The 18,234-nt window shown below is 46.9% G+C and overlaps 1 long non-coding RNA gene across 3 annotated transcripts in view; it reads right to left on the bottom strand.

Annotated features, from left to right (window-relative positions):
* The window catches only part of LOC144229520 (uncharacterized), a 47,906-nt gene extending 29,672 nt beyond the window's left edge, over positions 1 to 18,234 (bottom strand). Inside the window, exons 1-4 of one of the 3 annotated variants that reach the window (XR_013334514.1) lie at positions 18,153 to 18,234; positions 4,560 to 4,779; positions 3,791 to 3,928; positions 2,121 to 2,240 (exon numbers count right to left, since the gene is read on the bottom strand). This is a non-coding gene — a long non-coding RNA (uncharacterized LOC144229520). Of the gene's footprint in view, positions 1 to 1,234; positions 1,303 to 2,120; positions 2,241 to 3,790; positions 3,929 to 4,559; positions 4,780 to 18,152 lie in introns of all 3 variants that reach the window. The other 2 variants (XR_013334515.1, XR_013334516.1) reach the window with 2 other exon arrangements.

Here is an 18,234-nt window from a genome sequence, read left to right as displayed (position 1 = left end):
AAAATCAAATTTAACTCGTGTCTTCTATTTTCATTTGCTAAAAATCTAGCCCCTGTGGTGGGAAATAAGTCTTCAATGGTCATGGAAGGAAGCCAGTGAGGAGGTGGCACTTCTTAGGAAGGTGGAGCTAAAGAAAGCCTGGGGGTGCCTGGAAGAGGAACAGATGTCTCAAAGCCTAGGGTATGTTCCTTTAGGGGCAGGAGAGAGCAGGCGGATGAGGGTGAGGTTTTCTTTGGTCTCAATCTCTCTCCCCTCTGCTCCCAGGCCACCTCCGTGTCCACCACCACCACCACCATTACCTTCACTTTGATCTCAAAAGATATCCGGAAAGCTCTAGCTAGAAGCATCTCTTTTTCCAACACCCTGAAAAACCAACTCACAAAGCCGAAGTAGGAGGCTGGGGGCAGTGCTGCAAAGTGCTTATAGTGGTGTGGGAACTTGGAGCCTCACTGTGTGACCTCAGGCAAGGCCCTCCCCTCTCTGGGCTTCCCTTTCCTTGGCTTTATAATGAGGGTTGGTCTAAATAGTCTCCAAGGGCCCTTTTACTTGGCCTACATGTCTCCCTCCTAAAAGGGAACAAAAAGACATGGGTGGCTTCTCTCTTCCTGTCTCCAAGCCAAATTCAGACGTAAATGTCCAGTGTGACATAGATTTAATATAAACAGTGGTGCACTGATACTCACAAATACCCCAAAAGGAGTCCCAGATGGGCTATTTTTATCCCTTAAAACACACACACACATACACACACGTGCGCGCACACGCACACACACACACCCTCACTCACTCCAACCCCCATAACCCCCACCCATAAGTTCCTCCAGTTGGTTTTTACAAGAAGACAAGAGTTCCAGTTAAGACTGCTAATTAAACAGCTTTGACTGTGGGCAGGAGGGAGGCTGGCGAAAATCTTCTCTCTGGGCATGATGTCATCACAATTGTGCATTTCTCATGACCCAAGAATGTGAGTGTGTTTGCACTGCACGTCGAAGCCAGTGATGCAAGTGCGGCCTGGTAAACAGGCCCCAGACAGGCAGGCCCTGCAAGGAGCCGTTGTGCAGAGGCCTGGCAGCGGCCCAGATTACTCTTAACTCCTTCCTGGCAGAACTCACTGGTGGGCCACTGAGGTTTGGCTAGAGAACCTTCTCTACTCAGCCCTTGCTTCTCTCACAGCCAGGGTCCCTGCTGGTGACAAGCTCTGAATGTGGAGTCACCAAGACCTGCATTCACCCACCTGCACCATCCGCTTGCTCTAGGGCCTGGGGTATGTGACTCCTCTCCTCTGAGCCTCAGTTTTCTCATCTGAGAAAATGGGGAGATGAATCAGGGCTTCAATCCCTTGTCTTCAATTCTATAGTCCACAAAGCCCAGACATCCAAGGGCTTTTCCATATATTTGAAAAAAAATCATGTGGAGGCCAAACATGGGGTCCCACTTAGACTCAATACTTAAACTTCTCACTACAACAATATCCATATATTTGATTGGAGATGGGTGGACCCAGTCCCCACCAGATAAACTTCAACATTTTTTTTAACGCTTATTTATTTTCAAGAGAGGGAAACAGTGCAAGCAGGGGAAAGGCAAAGAGAGAGAGAAAGACAGAATCTGAAGCAGGCTCCAGGCTCTGAGCTGTCAGCACAAAGCCCAACACGAGGCTCGAACTCACAAACTGCAAGATCATGACCTGAGCCAGAGTCAGATGCTTAACTGACTGAGCCAACCAGGCGCCCCCAGACCACCTTTTAAAACCCCCAAAATTTTGAGATCTGCAACTTGACCAGTCCCAAGAGTGTTGATCAGGGTTGTGGGCCTGGGGCACATGCCTTTTGTTCACTGGGAGAATTACTGAGACACTGCTTTCTGCTGAAAAGTCCTCCCCAAGCACAGGCGTCAGCTCTGTCAGCTGTGTCCCAAGCGGCCAGCCCAGCTCAGTGCCTGGCACACAGCAGTCACCCAACCAATAGCTGTTGAAAATCAATAACTGAAGTTACTCATACCTTCTAAATACCATGGTGGTGATCACGGGGAAACTGAGGCCCAAGCCTCTAAGATAATCTTCCCTGGATCCTTTCTCACAGAGGGAATTCAGACTTTACCCAAAAAAGGTAGCTGCTCACATTTCTCTGCTGGCCTGCCCACAAACAGCTTGGTGACCCCCCTCCAACATTCCAGGGCAGCCTTCTTCCTGGCTGGCTGGTTTGCGGGCATCAATGAGTTTTCTTTGGCAGAAGGTTCAGCTGATTGAAAAAAAAAAAAGGGTGGGGGGCATGCTGAAAGCTGGAGGTGGGGAAGGGGTGGTCACAGGGTAGGGTGGGGGCTGAGGAGTATGTGGGGAAGCTGAGATCTGCCAGCTTGCCTGAGACCGTGGACCAGATTCCGGGACCCTTCTGAGGACTGTGACTATGTCAGTCAGCTCCTGTTTTAATCCTAGAACTGGAGAGTTATCCAGACCTGTGCACAGCTGCCAGGATGGAAAAGGCCTCCCTGGTGTGCTCTGATCTATTCCTAGCTGCTGTGGATCCCCAAGTAACTCCCTTTTCCTGTGAAGTCTGGGCCTTTACATGATAAGTTTGGAGAATCCAGCAGAACAGAGCTGACATTACAGACACAGACTTGAGTCCAGGCCTAGACTCTTCCTCTGATTGGATAGGGAGTTAGAGCAAGTCACTTTCCTTCTCTGAGCCTCAGTTACCACATCTGTAAAATGGCACTGAGTTATAGGGATTGTGTCCTGATGAATGTGTTTGGCACATAGTAGTGATAAAGGAATATTAGTAAATTATCCTTGGCCTGGATAGTCCTCCTGATCTGATGTTCTATATTAGGCACTAAGCATAATAATAACCTCATTATCTGAGTACCCACTATGTTCCAGGCACTGTGCTAAGTGATTTATAAGCATTATTTTATTTCATCCTCCCAAAATCTCTCAAATGGGTACTAGCAATATCCCCATTTGTCAGAGAAGAAGATAGGGTTCTGAAAAGTGAAGTGACTCTCCCAAGGCTGCACAGCTAGTGAGAAGCAGAGCTGGGATCTTCTGGATTCGAAACACTTAATACCATGACTTCAAGAAAGATCTAGCAGCTAATTCTGTGCTCAGCTCTTTGAAGTAAGAGATTCCAGCTGAGCCACCCCCTGATGTAACATATGACCAGTGCAGGGGCCTGTTCCCCTATTGGAACGATGGGGAAGATCCTCCTTACTCTACTGTCCCCTGCAGGGCTGAGGTAAGGATGCTGGTGACCTTGAAAAGGACTTTGCAAACTATGAAATAGGACAGGCACTCTCAAAGGCTCAGAAAGGTGGAACCAAGGGAAAGAATTAATCCTCTCTAGCCTCCCTGGCAAGTATCAGATCAGCTCCAGCCACGGAGGGGCTGGAGTAGGGAAAGTGAGGGAGGGACAGCTGTGTCAGAAAGGCTCTGGGTTGGGGCACCTGGGTGGCTTAGTCGGTTAAGCGTCCGACTTTTGCTTGGGTCATGATCTCGCGGTTCGTGGGTTCGAGCCCCGCATCGGGCTCTGTGCTGACTGCCAGCTCAGAGCCTGGAGCCTGTTTCAGAGTCTGTGATTCCCTCTCTCTCTGACCCTCCCCTACTCACGCTGTCTCTCTCTCTCTCTCTCTCTCCTAGAAATAAAAAAAAAAAAAAAAAAAAAATAAAAAAAAAAAAAAAAAAAAAAAAAAAAAAAATTAAAAAAAAAAAGAAAAAAGAAAGGCTCTGGGTTAAGGGAACTACTCAGAAGCTAAGAAGTGGAGAAGTGGCTCCAGCCCTCCCCCAGGACCTGACCTTCACCATGGTCTGTCCATCCATTAGGAGTTGTGCAGTGCTGCCTCTAGAGTCCAACAGATCAGAGTTCAAGTCTCAGTGCCACCCATCTCCACTGGGCATCCTTTGGACTTCCCCTCTCTTCAGTCAGTTTCCCAACTGTGAAATGGAGGTGATAATAAGAGTCTCACCAGGACTGCAGTGAAGACAAGTCTTGGCCCATGGATATTGGTTGAATAATTATCCCCTGGCACCTGCTCTGCAAGCCTCAAGAGGCTTCTAGTCTGCAAGGAGACACTGTATATAAAGTGTCTGGCACAGGAAGGTGCCCATTGGGTGGAAAGAAGGAAGGGGGAAAAGTATGAAGGGGAGAGAAAAAGAAGCAAGGAGAGGGGAGGGAGGGAGGAAGGAACGAAGGTATGGATGGATGTGATGAGTATTTTACTCCAGGTCACACAGTCTGGAAGTAATTATTCCTGACCTCACACTGGGCACCAAAGAATGTACAAGAGCTGGTAAGAGAGAGGCACTCCATGAGCAAAGCCTTGAAGTTAGGAATTATTGCAGCATGGATGAGACACTGGTTTCACTTCCTCAACAAGATCCCATGAGGAAGGGGATCTGAATAGAGGCTCTCCCAGAGTCCTTTGGGACAAAGCCAGGAGTTAGTACAGGGAGTAAGGCCCAACCGCCCAGACAAGCAGGCAGGAGCAAGCCCAGCCTGGGGGTCGGGCCTCAGAGGGCCTGGTCTGGCCATATTTGGTTTTCAAGGAACCGGGAGGCTTCTTACCAACTCTGCTGCCCACGCACAGGAGGAAGGCCACCCACAGTTGCTGAGTCAGGCAGGCAGCTGGGGTCCGGAGCAGAGGCCCCACAAAGGGGCAACTGTAACACAGTTGTTCGGATCCTGGCCTCTAGAGTCAAGAAGATGTGGATTCAAATTCTGCCTGACTCCCATAACTGTATAACTAGGCCAGCCACATCACCTTCAGAGACTCTGTTTCCTTTACCTGTAAATTAAAATGATAGCAGTAAGGACACGCACCATGACTGAGTTTGCTATGTGCCAGTCTGTGCCGAGGGCTATGCCTGCATTATCTTGCTTAATTCTCATCACAATAGAGAAGTATTTTGATTGTACATATGAAACACAACATGTAAAACCAGTGTTTCTCATTCGTGCTGGAGTAATTCCTAATCCCAAACCTTTGCTGCAGTCTCCTGAAGTGCCTCTCTCTCCCTCATCAGCTCTATGTGTTCTTCAGTGCCCAGAGTGGGATCCTGACTATGGGACATGGCTCTCCCTAGACGAGGAAGCTCAGGCACAGAGAAGCGAGGTCACATGTAAGTAAGAGACATAGCTAGGAAGTACTAAGAAACTTCCCTACCTTCCCATTTCTATGATATCATCACTTACTACTCAAATACCTCCAACTGCCCCTATAAAACAATTCTCCCCATTTCCAGTTTCCAATTTGCTGCCAAAGCCTTACTCTGGCCCTCCTAACAGCCCCATGCAAAAGGGAGGCTAGACAGCACCCCCATTTTACAGATGGGAAAACTGAGGCTCAGAGAAATAAAGCAAATTGCCTGAGAATTAGCAACCAGCCAGAGGGGCAACCAGAGTTGGGCTGCAATGTTATCTGACTCCCATTCCAGGGCTCTCTCCCCACCATAATAAACTGACCCTCCATGTTTTGAGAAGAGAGCTTTCACCTCTCTTCCCAGTCAAGCCACCTTTAGATGGATGTAAGAAGAAAAGAGAAAATGGAGGTGCCTGGGTGGCTCAGTCATCTATCTGGGCATTGGGTTCTTGATTCTGGCTCAGGTCATGATACCAGGGTTATGGCATCAAGCCCGTGTCAGGCTCAATGCTGAGCATGGAGCCTGCTTGAGATTCTCTCCCTCTCTCAATGTCTCTCTCCCCCCCTCTCCCCTTCTCCCCCACTTATGCTCTCTCTCTAAAATAAATAAAATAGGGACCCCCGGGTGGCTCAGTCAGTTAAGCATCTGACTTTGACTCAGGTCATGATCTCACGGTTTCAGGGTTCAAGCCCTGCGATGGGCTCTGTGCTGACAGCTCAGAGCCTGGAGCCCTGCTTCGGATTCTGCGTCTCCCTCTCTCTCTCTGCCCCTCCCTCACTTGCTCATGCACGCTCTCTCTCTCTCTCTCTCTCAAAAACAAACATTAAAAAGGTAAAAATAAAATAAAATAAATTTTAAAAATTAAAAAAAAAGGAGAAAATGAATCGGAGGTCCACTTGAAAGGCAAGCATTGGTTCTGTTGTCACCTCCACCTATCATCAGTCTTTATTTCCATCCTGACTGCGTTTTGCAGTCAGATAGTAGGGCATTTTGCAGACAGATAAAGAAATCTGGCCTGATTTGGAAATCATAAGAGTGAAGCGAATGAACAAGCTATAACAGATCTGAACCAGCTCATCCCCGTGTGACATGCAGGAGACCAGAACAGCTCTCTAAACCCATTAGCTCATCTTACTCTTTCGAAGGTACCTCCTTCCCTACCATGTGTTAGGAGCTGTGCTATGCCGAGAGCCAGGCGAGGGTTCTGCCCCAGAGGAATCATTACCTGGGTGCTTCCCCGACTCTGAGATTTTACATCCCAGTAAAGTTTTTCTCCCCGAATGCGGCCACATTTTGTTATTTGTCAAAGAACATTCAAAAAAAGGAGAAATAAAGCATTACTTTCTACTCTCACCATAAAATTTAGTAAGGACTAATCTCAGAATCTAGCAATTAAAAAAATTACGTTTATAACTCACCACATTGTTCTAGTTTTCTCCCTAGCCACAGGCCAATGAAAACTGTATCTAAGTGGGCATTTGGCAATTCCCAGATGAGTGGGAGAGATAAAACATTTACAGAAATCATTCAGAGTAGCTATATTATTTGAGTGTCTTTGGGTTGAGAGCTACATAAAACTAACCTGGCTACATTAATACAGATTTTGGGGGAGGAGATTTTATTGGGAGATTGGATTCGAGGGATTATGTAGTAGACAGTAGGGTCAATTGACCAACCTATACCTGGCAAGGACAGAAAACTCCGAAACAAATAGAATTAGGTCTCTCTTGCTCTCACTCTTGCTCTCTGCTTCTCTGTGTTACCTGTCTTCCCTCTCTAGTGGCCGATAGGGTTCTCCCACATAGGAGAGAAAGTGATGGCTAACAGCTTCCACGTTTCATAACTCATGGCACCAGCCACCATAGTCAGACCAATTAACTTCTCAGTTCCAGATTTTGGCGGGGTAGGAGAGGAGATCCAGGAAAGTATCTGATTGGCCCAACTGAGTCAGATATCCACCCCTGGACCAATCAACTGTGGCTTAGGATTGGTGTGTAAAAACATGGCAGCTTCCACGAAAAACTCATGGTTGGAGTCAGAAGAGGGAAGAAGAGTTAGGCCTGAGGGATGGGTGGAAAATACCAAAAGTGTCCATTGTGGAAACGATAAATACCCTAATAAAGGTGCAGATCCTCCAATCTGTTCCCCAATCTCTCTGTTCTTTTTTAACCTTGAGACTGAAGAGTGATGGTAAGTCATTTTACAAAACAACCCTCAATTTGAATGTCTGATGTTTTTGCATAATTAGATCAAGATTATGCATTTTTGGCAAGAATACCACAGAAGCGATATTGTGCCCTTCTTAGTGCATCATTCAGGGGCTATATTCTGTCAACATGATTTATTACTGGTGATGTTAACATCAATCACTTCGTTAAGGAGGCATCTGCCATGTTTCTCTGTTGTAAAGGGCCCCTTTGTAATTAGTAAGCATCTTGTGGGGGAGATACTTAAGATTACAAAAATATAAATTTCTCATCATTTAAAAAGTACTACCAAATGTACCCTTTCTACTTTTATTCCACAAACATCATCTGTACACCCAATAAGCACTGGTGTAAGATGTATGGCTTGGTTATGTATAGCTCCGTGACTTTGCTAGACCTTAGGATCTTTATCTGTAAAATGGGTATAATTCTGTCTTACCACTCAGGGCTGCCAAGGATAAAAGAGGACCATGCTTGTGAAAGTGTTCTGTTATGCTAGCTGGGATTGTTCATTCTTGGTTCTGTTGTCACCTCCACCTATCATCAGTCTTTATTTCCATCCTGACTGCGTCCATGCCTGCAGGCTTCTGTCTGTCCTTACTGGCCAGATTCCCTCAGCCTATTTGCCAAGCATTACTTGTGATGTCATTTATTAAGTTTTGGAGATAAAAGGTGAGCCCTGTAGAGACTGAAAATTTCCTTCTGGAACCTCTGTCCATAATTTTGGAAGCCGCCTCAAGGTGCTGAGAAACATCTGGGACCTGTGGGTGGCAGGTGGGAGATCCATGACAGAAATAAGTGGGAGGAGTAGAAATTGCTTTCCTCCAATAATATGTTGGCCCTGAAAGGGAAACTCTCACACCCAACAGAGTATTGAACAAGGTTGGATGGATACTTTTCTCTTATAGAGAGCTCTAACATGGGCATACTTTATTTATTTATTTATTTATTTATTTATTTATTTATTTGAGAGAGAGAGCAGAAGGAGAGGGAGAGAATCTTCTTTATTTTAATTTTTTAAATGTTTATTTTTGAGAAAGAGAGAGAGAAAGGCAGGGAGGGGCAGAGAAAGAGGGAGACATAGAATATGAAGCAGGCTCCAGGCTCTCAGCTGTCAGCACAGAGCTGGATGCAGGGCTCGAACTCATGAACCATGAGATCAAGACCTAAGCTGAAGTTGGATGCCTAACCAACTGAGCCACCCAGGCACCCCATTTTTTGGTTTTTGTTTTTTTAATTTTTTTTTTTATGGAGAGGGAAAATCTTAAGCAGGCTCCATGCCCAGTGCAGAGCCTGACATGGGGCTTGATCTCATGATGGAGAGATCATGACCTGAGCCAAAATCAAGAGTCAGATGCTTAACTGACTGAGCCACCCAGGCACCTCTAACATAGGCATACTTTAACAATTTCATAATGTGAAAGAATGAGCTTACCCCTGATTCAACCCTCCTAACTTCTGATTTGAGAACAAAACTTTAACAAACCAAGAAGGAGATACAAGTTAAGTAGCAGATCTCACTAAACTTAGCTGTTATAGTCACTCCTGGGGTTGAATTTGCCCCCTTTTTATTTTTTTAATGTTTATTTTTCTTTGAGAGAGAGAGAGAGAGAGAGAGAAGAGGAGGGGCAGAGAGAGAGGGCAACACAAAATCCAAAGCAGTTTCCAGGCTCTGAGCTGTCAGCACAGAGCCCAGCATGGGGCCTCAACTCACGAACTGCGAGATTATGACCTGAGCTGAAGTCAGATGCTTAACCAACAGAGCCACCCAGGCGCCCTGAATTCAACCCTTTTTAGAGGCAGGAGCCATCCATGCTCGGCTGGTCCTTTGTATGAGATCATTATGAAGATCGAATATGATAAAGTGTGAAGGTGCTTTGGAACTTCTATAGGGCCAAGTCAATATTGCTTCTCCATTCTGTGTCCCAAGGGCAGCTTTTAGGAACTGCTTGCCCAGAGCAAAGCAGAAAGGTTGAAATCCCCCAGCTTTGACATCAGCACAAGCCACCCTCTGCCTTCCTTCAGCCAAGTAGATGAGCACCTCAAATTAGAACCCCCTAAGTTGAGACCCAGCAGCATATAGGGCATTCCCTCTAGGGTCCCGAGCCGTGTCTTCCTGGACAAGTCACAGGCCTGGTTTCTCCCACCCATCTCCTATCTGGGGCGCAAGCTGCTGTAGGTTGGACTCTTGCCCCACTAGCACCCGGGTAGGAATTTGTAGCAGCAGCTCAAGACTATTTGCCAGTTTAATTGACCTCTCCCCAGTGGACCCTGGGAAACACCATCCCCTGTAGACCAACAAGGCAATAGTTCTTCTTGAAGGCTTAAACTTCAGGTTTAAGAGACATCCTCCTTCCCATCACCCAGCTGATTCTTGTGGCCACAAACCCAAACTACAATGTGCACATGAATCTCCCTGAAAATCTTGTTGAAATACAGATTCTGGTTCAGTATGTCTGGGGTGAGGCCTAAGACTGTTTCTAATAGTGCCCAGCATATGCCAAAGCTGCTCGTCCACAGACCACACTTCGAATGCAAGAAGTGTGTACTTCTAACTGACAGGCTGATCACAAGGAGGTCTGGAAAGCAGAAAACAATTTGAACTGAAACAACGACTTTGTTGTTTCTACCTAGAAATTTTTATGATCTTGATACCACTTCTGATGGCCTTCCAACAGAGTCTCATTTTGCTCAGCATGATCCAGAGAGGTTTCTAGTTTTTACAAACAAAGAACCTTTCCTAATACCCAAAAGCATTTTGCCTCCCAAGGTAAGAAAGGGTTACTGTTCTTTAGTCCACTCCTTATCTTTCAGCCCCAAACCACCACAGCCTGGTTAGACCCACCTGCTTCTGAAAGGAACCAAGTCCTTTGTAGGGGACTTCTGAACATTTAAATCTCCTTCAACAACATAAAAGGGGTTTTCAAACATTACCCTGGGGATTCCTTATTGTACTCTCTTAATATTTTTCCAGAAAGAAGGGCACGTGGGTGGCTTAGGTAGTTAAGCGTCTGACTTCAGCTCAGGTCATGATCTCACAAGTCTTGAGTTTGAGCCCTACGTTGGGCTCTATGCTGACAGCTCGGAGCCTGGAACCTGCTTCAGATTCTGTGTCTCCCTCTCCCTGCCACTCTTCTGCTCCCACTCTGTCTCTCTCTCTCTCAAAAAGGAGCCCAAGTGGAATCAATCCCACACCCCTGGAATCATGACCTGAGCTGAAATCAAGAGTCAGATGCTCAAACGACTGAGCTGCCCAGGTGCCCCCAAAAAGCTTTTTAAAAGCTCCGTCGAGGGGTGCCTGGGTGGCTTAGTTGGTTGAGCATCCGACTTTCGCTTAGGTCATGATCTCGCAGTTTGTGGGTTCGAGCCCTGCGTCGGGCTCTGTGCTGACTGCCAGCTCAGAGCCTGGAGCCTATTTCAGAGTCTGTATCTCCCTCTCTCTCTGACCCTCCCCTGCTCACGCTGTCTCTCTCCTAGAAATAAATAAAAATTAAAAAAAAAAAAAAAAGCTCTGTCGGCCACAAACATGTCTATGAGCAGGACCTGGCCCAGTGAGGACCAGGGTGTGCAGTGAGGCTTGGTGAGTATCTAGAGGTAGGGGTGATGGAGAGAAGTCAGGAAGGATGACAACTACATCCTGGATTCTGGAACACCATTACACTGGCAAAGATGTGCTCCAGGAGGAACTCACTGCCACAGGCACATGTTGAGCAGCTACTATACGCAAGGTTCTATGCTAGGCTGGGGGTTACAAAGCACACTGTGAAGTCTCACATTCCATGGGCAAATGGCCGGAGACCTGGGTTCTAGCTTTGTGTCCTCAGGTTAGTTCATCATCTCTGGGATTCAGCACACAGCCTATGTTGGCAACAGGTTAACTAAATCGTGTAAGAACAGATTATGAACGACCTTGAGTGTCTGTGTAGGGAGTTTGGGCTGGATCTGATTAGGAGGTAGAAGTCACTGCAGGTTCTTGAGCAGGGTAATGACATTCTGAGTAAAGTATTTCAAGAAAATGGATCAGGCTGCTAGTGCAGAGAAGAGAGTCACATATCATCCAGGTGTGGTGTGTGAGACAGCAACTAAAGCTTATGCAAATCAGATCTTATCATCCCTAGCTCAAAAGCCTTCAGTGGCTCCCCATAGCCCTCACAGTGAAGTTCTTTCTTCTTACTGTGGTCCATGGGTAAGACCAACTTCACAGGTGTACGAGCTGTGCAGTTCCACAGGGTCCCGTACTTGGTTTAATGCTCTGTCACCATCTTGAAATTCTTAATAGTTTTTTTTAACAAGGGGCTTCATGTCTTCATTTTGCACCAGACCCCACAAACTATATGGCCAGCCACCCATAGGTGGTCCATAGGGACCCTTTGGTTTTGTTCCTGCTCCCCTCTCCTTTCTAATTCCCACTCTCCTCCTTCACTCCCTTACCCTTCAAACTCCAGTCATGGACTGTGAGCTCCATAAGACCTGCCAAGTCTCAGCATATGCTCATGAACTTCTGGCTGGCTGGCTGCAAGGGAAGGCTCAGAGATGGGTTAAATGGGGAAGGAGGGGAAGCCACTTCTTTCCCATCTTGGACTTCTGTGTGGGCAGACATTTTCAGAATGCCCAGACCACACACCCAGCAGGGAATGCTCTGGCTCTGGCCTTTCCCCAGCTGGAGCCCATTAGCTCCAGACCCTCTTGTCCTGCCCCTTTCGCCGTGATGGGACAATCCTAGAAGTGGATTAGAAAGAGGATGCATTTTACAGGGCCAAACTTTAGTCTAAAGGAAGCAATAATAAGGGTATTTCAGACCTCTGTCAGCAGAGCAGACATTGGTACTTGGGGGCTTTGTGCTTATAAAGATTTATTGAGTGACTAATATACAACTGAGGAAAATTTTTCTTCTCTTCACCAAGTAAATAAAGCCATTCACACCCCAAGAGGTAGGAGGAAGGGACAGAATTTGCACAAAACATAATAAATGTGTTGACCCTGGCAAGGTAAGATCAGAAATAACATCACATCTGTGCAGGTGGTGCATGTTTATTAGGCAGTGTCCACAATCCAGGATCTAAGCTAAGCTCTTGACGCACATAAGCTCCTGAATGTTCACCCCAACCCTGTGAGGTTGGAACTTTTCCTCTCTCCATTTTGTGGATGAGGAAGCTGAAGCTTAGAAAAACTGAGTAACCTGCCTAATGTCACACAGTGAAGAAGTGACAGAGTTGAGACTTATACTCAGACCTGTCCAACTCCAGATCTGTCCTGAATGCTTCACTACCATTAAACAGCTACTCCCCTGGCTCGCTGTATGATTTCAGGCAAATTCCTCAACCTCTCTGAGCCTCAGATTCTTCACCTATAAGTTGTCCCTTATTTAAACCACCCTATGCTAGGTACTGGAATTAATTTTTTTTTAATTTTTTAATGTTTATTTTTGGGAGAGAGAGAGACAGAGCATGAGCAGGAGAAGGGCAGAGAGACAGAGGGAGACACAGAATCTGAAGCAGGCTCCAGGCTCTGAGCTGTCAGCACAGAGCCTGACACGGGCCCAAACTCATGAACTGCGAGATCATGACCTGAGCTGAAGTTGAACACTCAACCAACTTAGCCATCTAGGTGCCCCTGGAATTAATTCTTTATAGATGTTAGTTCTCTGCTTGACCCTTCATGACAGCCTGTGAGAGAGGGAATGTGGCAGGAACAATGCTTTGTGTTCTCCAACATGTTCCCTCTTCCTGGGCACACAGGAAGGGCACATCCTCATCTTCCTTTGCAGTTAGTAGAGTCATGTGGCTACATTCTGGCCAATGAAAGTATACATCACCCTGGGCAAAGCAATTAAGAGTGGGTGAGCCTCATTTGATTAAAAAAAATTTTTTTAATGTTTTATTTATTTATGAGAGAGAGAGAGAGAGCGTGAGCAGGGGAGGGTCAGAGAGGGAGGGAGACACAGAATCTGAATCTGGCTCCAGGCTCTGAGCTGTCAGCACAGAGCCCAGTGTGGGGCTTGAACCCATGAACCGTGAGATCATAACCTGAGCCAAAGTTGGACGCTTAACTGACTGAGCCACCCAGGTGCCCTGAGCCTCATTTGATTTTTAGGCTCTCTTTCCACATGCAGAAGATTCAAAAATGGATTCCAGGGAGGGCCTGAGTTATTGCTTGGAAGAGAGGTGCCTTCCAAGAGAGATGGGTTAGGAGAGGGCTGCTCTTTATCAGACTTTGTGTGAGTAAGAAATAAACTCTAATTGGGTTAAGCCATTGAGATTTTTGGTTTGTTGCACTAATTACACTGAATGAAATTGTATACCAGGGGGGCTTGGCTGGCTCAGTTGGAAGAGCACGTGACTCTTGATCTCAAGGTCATGAGTTCAAGCCCCATGTTGGGTGTAAACATTACTTAAATAAATAACTTTTTAAAAAATTGGGGGTGGGGATCACCGGGGTGGCTCAGTAGGTTGAGTGTCTGACTTCAGCTCAGGTCATGATTTCAATTAGTGAGTTCAAGCCCTAAATGTTCTCAGCACACAGCCCACTTCAGATCCTCTGTCTTCCTCTCTCTCTACCCCTCCCCACCTCTCAAAGATAAATAAACATTTAAAAAAAAAAAAAAACTCGGGGCCCCTGGGTGGCTCAGTTGGTTAAGCATCCAACTTCAGCTCAGGTCATGATTTCACAGTTCATGGGTTCAAGCCCTGTGTCGGGCTCTGCTCTGGCAGTGTGGAGCCTGCTTAGGATTCCCTTTCTCTCCTTCTCTCTCTTTGCCCCTCCCTCACTTGTGCTCTCTCTCAAGATAAATAAATAAATTTAATAAAAACTGTATACCAATTATTAATTGCCATAGCAATGCTGCATAACAAATCACTCCAAACTGCATGCATTAAAACAATAACCATTTCTTTAACTCATGAGTTTATGGATTGGCAATTTGGGCTGGGCTCAGCCAAAGGTTCTTCTGGTCTCAGCTGGGCTTATTCATTCATTGTGGTCAGCTGTTGGATCAGCTGGTGACTGACTAGCACAGCTCAGCTAGGACAACTTGTTCCTGTTCCGGTGGCTTCTCCCTCATGCAGCAGAGCCCAGGTTTGTTCACATGACAGCTGAGAAGGTTCCAAAGAACAAGTATAAGCTACAGGATCTCTTAAGGTCCAGGCTCAGAACTGGCAGTGTCAACTCCCCTGAATTCTATTAGCCAAAATTAGTCATATGGCTGACCCCTGATTCAAGGGGTGAAGACATAGACTCTATCTCCTGATGGGAGGGGTTTCTTTTCTTTTTTTTTAATGTTTCATTTATTTTTAAGAGAGAGAGACAGCGTGAGCAGGGGAGGGTCAGAGAGAGAGGAAGACACAGAATCTGAAGCAGGCTCCAGCCTCTGAGCTGGCTGTCAGCACAGAGCCCGATGTGGGGCTCGAACCCACGAACTGTGAGATCACGACCTGAGCCGAAGTCGGATGCTCAACCGACTGAGCCACCCAAGCACCCCTGATGGGAGGGGTTTCAAGGTCACATTGCAAAGGGGCTTGCTTACAGGGAGGCAAAACATTGAAGTTATTTTTTTTAATGTTTATTTTTGAGAGGGCGGGAAAGGCAGAGAGAGAGGGAGACAGAGGAACTGAAGCAGGCTCTGCCCTGACAGCACAGACCCCAATGCAGGGCTCGAACTCAAGAACTATGAGATCATGACCTGAGCCAAAGTTAGACACTTAACAGACTGAGCCACTCAGGCATCCTGCATTGAAGTTATTTTTGCAAACAATCTACTACAGGAAACATTAGTGCCCCCACTTGAAAGATGAAGAAACTGAGGCCCAGGAAAATGAAGTAGATAGTAAATTTGCTTAAATTGGGATTTAAGCAAAGCCTGACGCCCTCTTCATGTCCCAAGTTTCACTGGTGACTCTGCGAACTGGACCTCTTTGGCCAGAAGGAACCTTTTCACTTCTGCTAACTGAACCTAGAATCTAGCACCCTAGCCTCCTGGGGAAAGAGGCCCCCAAATCTGGAACTTGCTCTGGCTTTTAGAAGAACTGGGCATCTTTACAGAAATTCAAGACTACAGAGAACATCTTGAGTTCCAAGCCTGAAGCATCTGTGACTGCAGTAAATTGGGGCTGGCAGACAGGTCTTCCCCTTTTGGCCTTCATACATCAGATGTCCCTAAAGACCTACTTTGCTGTGTGACCCAGGCATAGCCCACATTCCCTTCTGTGCCTCAGTATCAGGAGGCAAAATATACAGAGATAAGAGCTCAGCCTCTGGAATCACAGCACTGGCCTCCAATCCTGACTCACTCGCTGTTTGTCCTGGACAAGTACCTTACCCTTTCTGAGTCTCACATTTCTCTCTCTTCTATAAAACAGGTACTAGAAGAGTCCCCACCATGGAGGTTGTTTTAAGAATTGAATGAGTGAATGTATAATGTAAGTGCACAGCGTAAACAACCAACTATCCCCAAGGTGGGCCTATTATCTGGCAGGTGGTATTAGTATCATCTCAACCCCCATTTTGCAGACGAGAAAACAGAAGTTCAGGCAGGTGAACTAAGCCTGCCACACAGCTAAGGAGCAGTGATGCCCTCAGCATATTCAGGTTTATTTGATTCCAGCAGCCAAGATCCTAACTTCCCTACAGTTTGAGAGTCCTGGGTTTGAGTCTCAACTCTGCCCCTTCAGCCACATGACCTTGGGCAAGTCCCTTTTTTCTCTTTGGGTCTGTTTTTCCTCATCAAAATAAATGATGATCTGTCCATAATACCTCAAATGGGAAAATGCACAGAAAGTGCTCAGTGCAGCATCCAGGACAGACGTATACATGTGCTCAGCAATTGGAGGCTGCCATAATCATCAGAGGAGAGTTGCTTAACTCCTTGTGCCTCAGTTTCTCTATTCATCAAATAGCACTAATAATAGTCTTATCTTATTGGAGTGGCCATGAGGAATAAGTGAGTTATTGTGGGCTAAGCCTTAGCACAAAGCTTGGCACATATATGCACTTCATAAGCACTTGGTTTTATTTTTAAAGTCCTGAAACCCGTTCCAGGCCAGCACAAGACAATGGGGGACCCTGGTGATCCACTGGCTGCAGCTCCAGGCATTGCCTTTGCTGCCACTCAGCTATTATTACACCCAGAGTTCTCCTCTCAAATCCAGATGGGGAGCTGGAAGGGCGAGCAGGGCTGGGCCCGGCTGGCGGATGGCTGGGAAAGCTGCTCGGAGGCCGGTTTGGGTTTGGGCCCCACCCCGCCTGCCCTCCCTTGCCTGCAGCGGGTCCAGCCGCCACGTCTACACTTGGCTCTGAGGTCTGCACCAAACACTCCTCCCACCGTGGCCGCCTCCTCTGGGAAGATTCAGAACATTTCCACAGCCTCAGCACTTTACCCACCCCAGAGAGACCAGGCCTGTGTGGAAACTCTGAACTGGACACTGCTCACATCTGGAGCCTGCAAAGGGGCCATCTATCTTCCAACCTAAAGGTCTTCATGCCTTCAATGAGGCCTATTGGGTCCACCAAGGAGAAAGGGACACACAGCTGGGTTCAAATCTCAGCCCTGCCACCAACATGCTGTGTCAACTTGAATAAGTGACCTTCCCTCTCTGAGCTTCAGTTTCTTTATCTATCAAAAGGATATAATCTTAGCACCTACTGCACAGGGTGGTGATGATGATTAAATGAGTGAATAGCACATAATGGGCACTCAGTCTGTGTCAGTTATTGTTATTTCATGCTTGAGAATGCCAGCCCAAGGGGGAAATAAGATATTTGGGAGGCTGGGGTGCAGAGTGGTTCCATATCCAAATTGCTATGTGACCTGAAGCTTGTTCCTTGCCCTCTCTGGGACTCAGATTATCTATTTGGATCACAAGGTGGGCATCTAGGATTCTCTGATGCCAAGATTCAGCTGCTATGCTGAATGGTTAAGAAATAGGACAATGGCCCATGTGGGCAGGTGCAGATCCCCAATGGCAGACGACAGGGAACTATGGTTAAGAATAAAGAGTCTAGGGACACCTGCGTGGCTCAGCCAGTTGATCATCCAGCTTCGGCTCAGGTCATGATCTCATGGTTCGTGGGTTTGAGCCCTGCGTCGGGCTCTGTGCTGACAGCTAGCTCAGAGCCTGGAGCCTGCTTTGGATTCTTTGTCTCCCTCTCTCTCTGACACTCCCCTGCTCACACTGCCTCACTCTCTCTCTCAGAAATAAATAAAAAACATTAAAAAAAAAAAAGAATAAAGAGTCTGGGTTCAAATCCTGTATGCGGTGCTAGCAGGACTTGGCCTCACTGAGCCTGTCTCCTCTTCTGTATAATGATGGTCCTACCTCACAGGGCTCAAGCTGTGAGGGTCTTTTTTTTTTTTTTTTTAAATGTTTTTTATTTATTTCTAGGAGAGAGAGAGACAGCGTGAGCAGGGGAGGGTCAGAGAGAGAGGGAGTCACAGACTGAAACAGGCTCCAGGCTCTGAGCTGGCAGTCAGCACAGAGCCCGACGCGGGGCTCGAACCCACGAACCGCGAGATCATGACCTGAGCGAAAGTCGGACGCTTAACCGACTAAGCCACCCGGGCGCCCCTGTGAGGGTCTTGGTAATAACAAAATAGCCTCTCATGTATTATAAGGGTGATCTAGATCCAGGCTCCAAGACACAGAGCCCCTGTCATGAATCTAGATGGATGTCAGGCATCAGGAAACTGCCAGAAATCATAAGATGCCCAGGCCAGCCCATCCAGAATCCTCTCCTTTTTCTATGAGGCTGGGTTCCTGGGGCTCATCACTGCACAATGGGCATCTCAGGCATCCTTTTCCTTCCCACAGCCCACTTGCCTCTAAGTTTCCAAGGAAGAGTCACTCCTTTCCCATCCTTCAGCACTTAAGGCCAGGCCCCCTTCTACTCCAAGGCCGGAAG

Source organism: Crocuta crocuta, unplaced genomic scaffold (assembly GCF_008692635.1).
Source record: "Crocuta crocuta isolate KB4526 unplaced genomic scaffold, BGI_CrCroc_1.0 scaffold348, whole genome shotgun sequence".
NCBI lineage: Eukaryota > Metazoa > Chordata > Mammalia > Carnivora > Hyaenidae > Crocuta > Crocuta crocuta.
The sequence above is the reverse complement of the archived record's forward strand: the minus strand, read 5'-3'. Positions and strand labels throughout refer to the sequence as shown.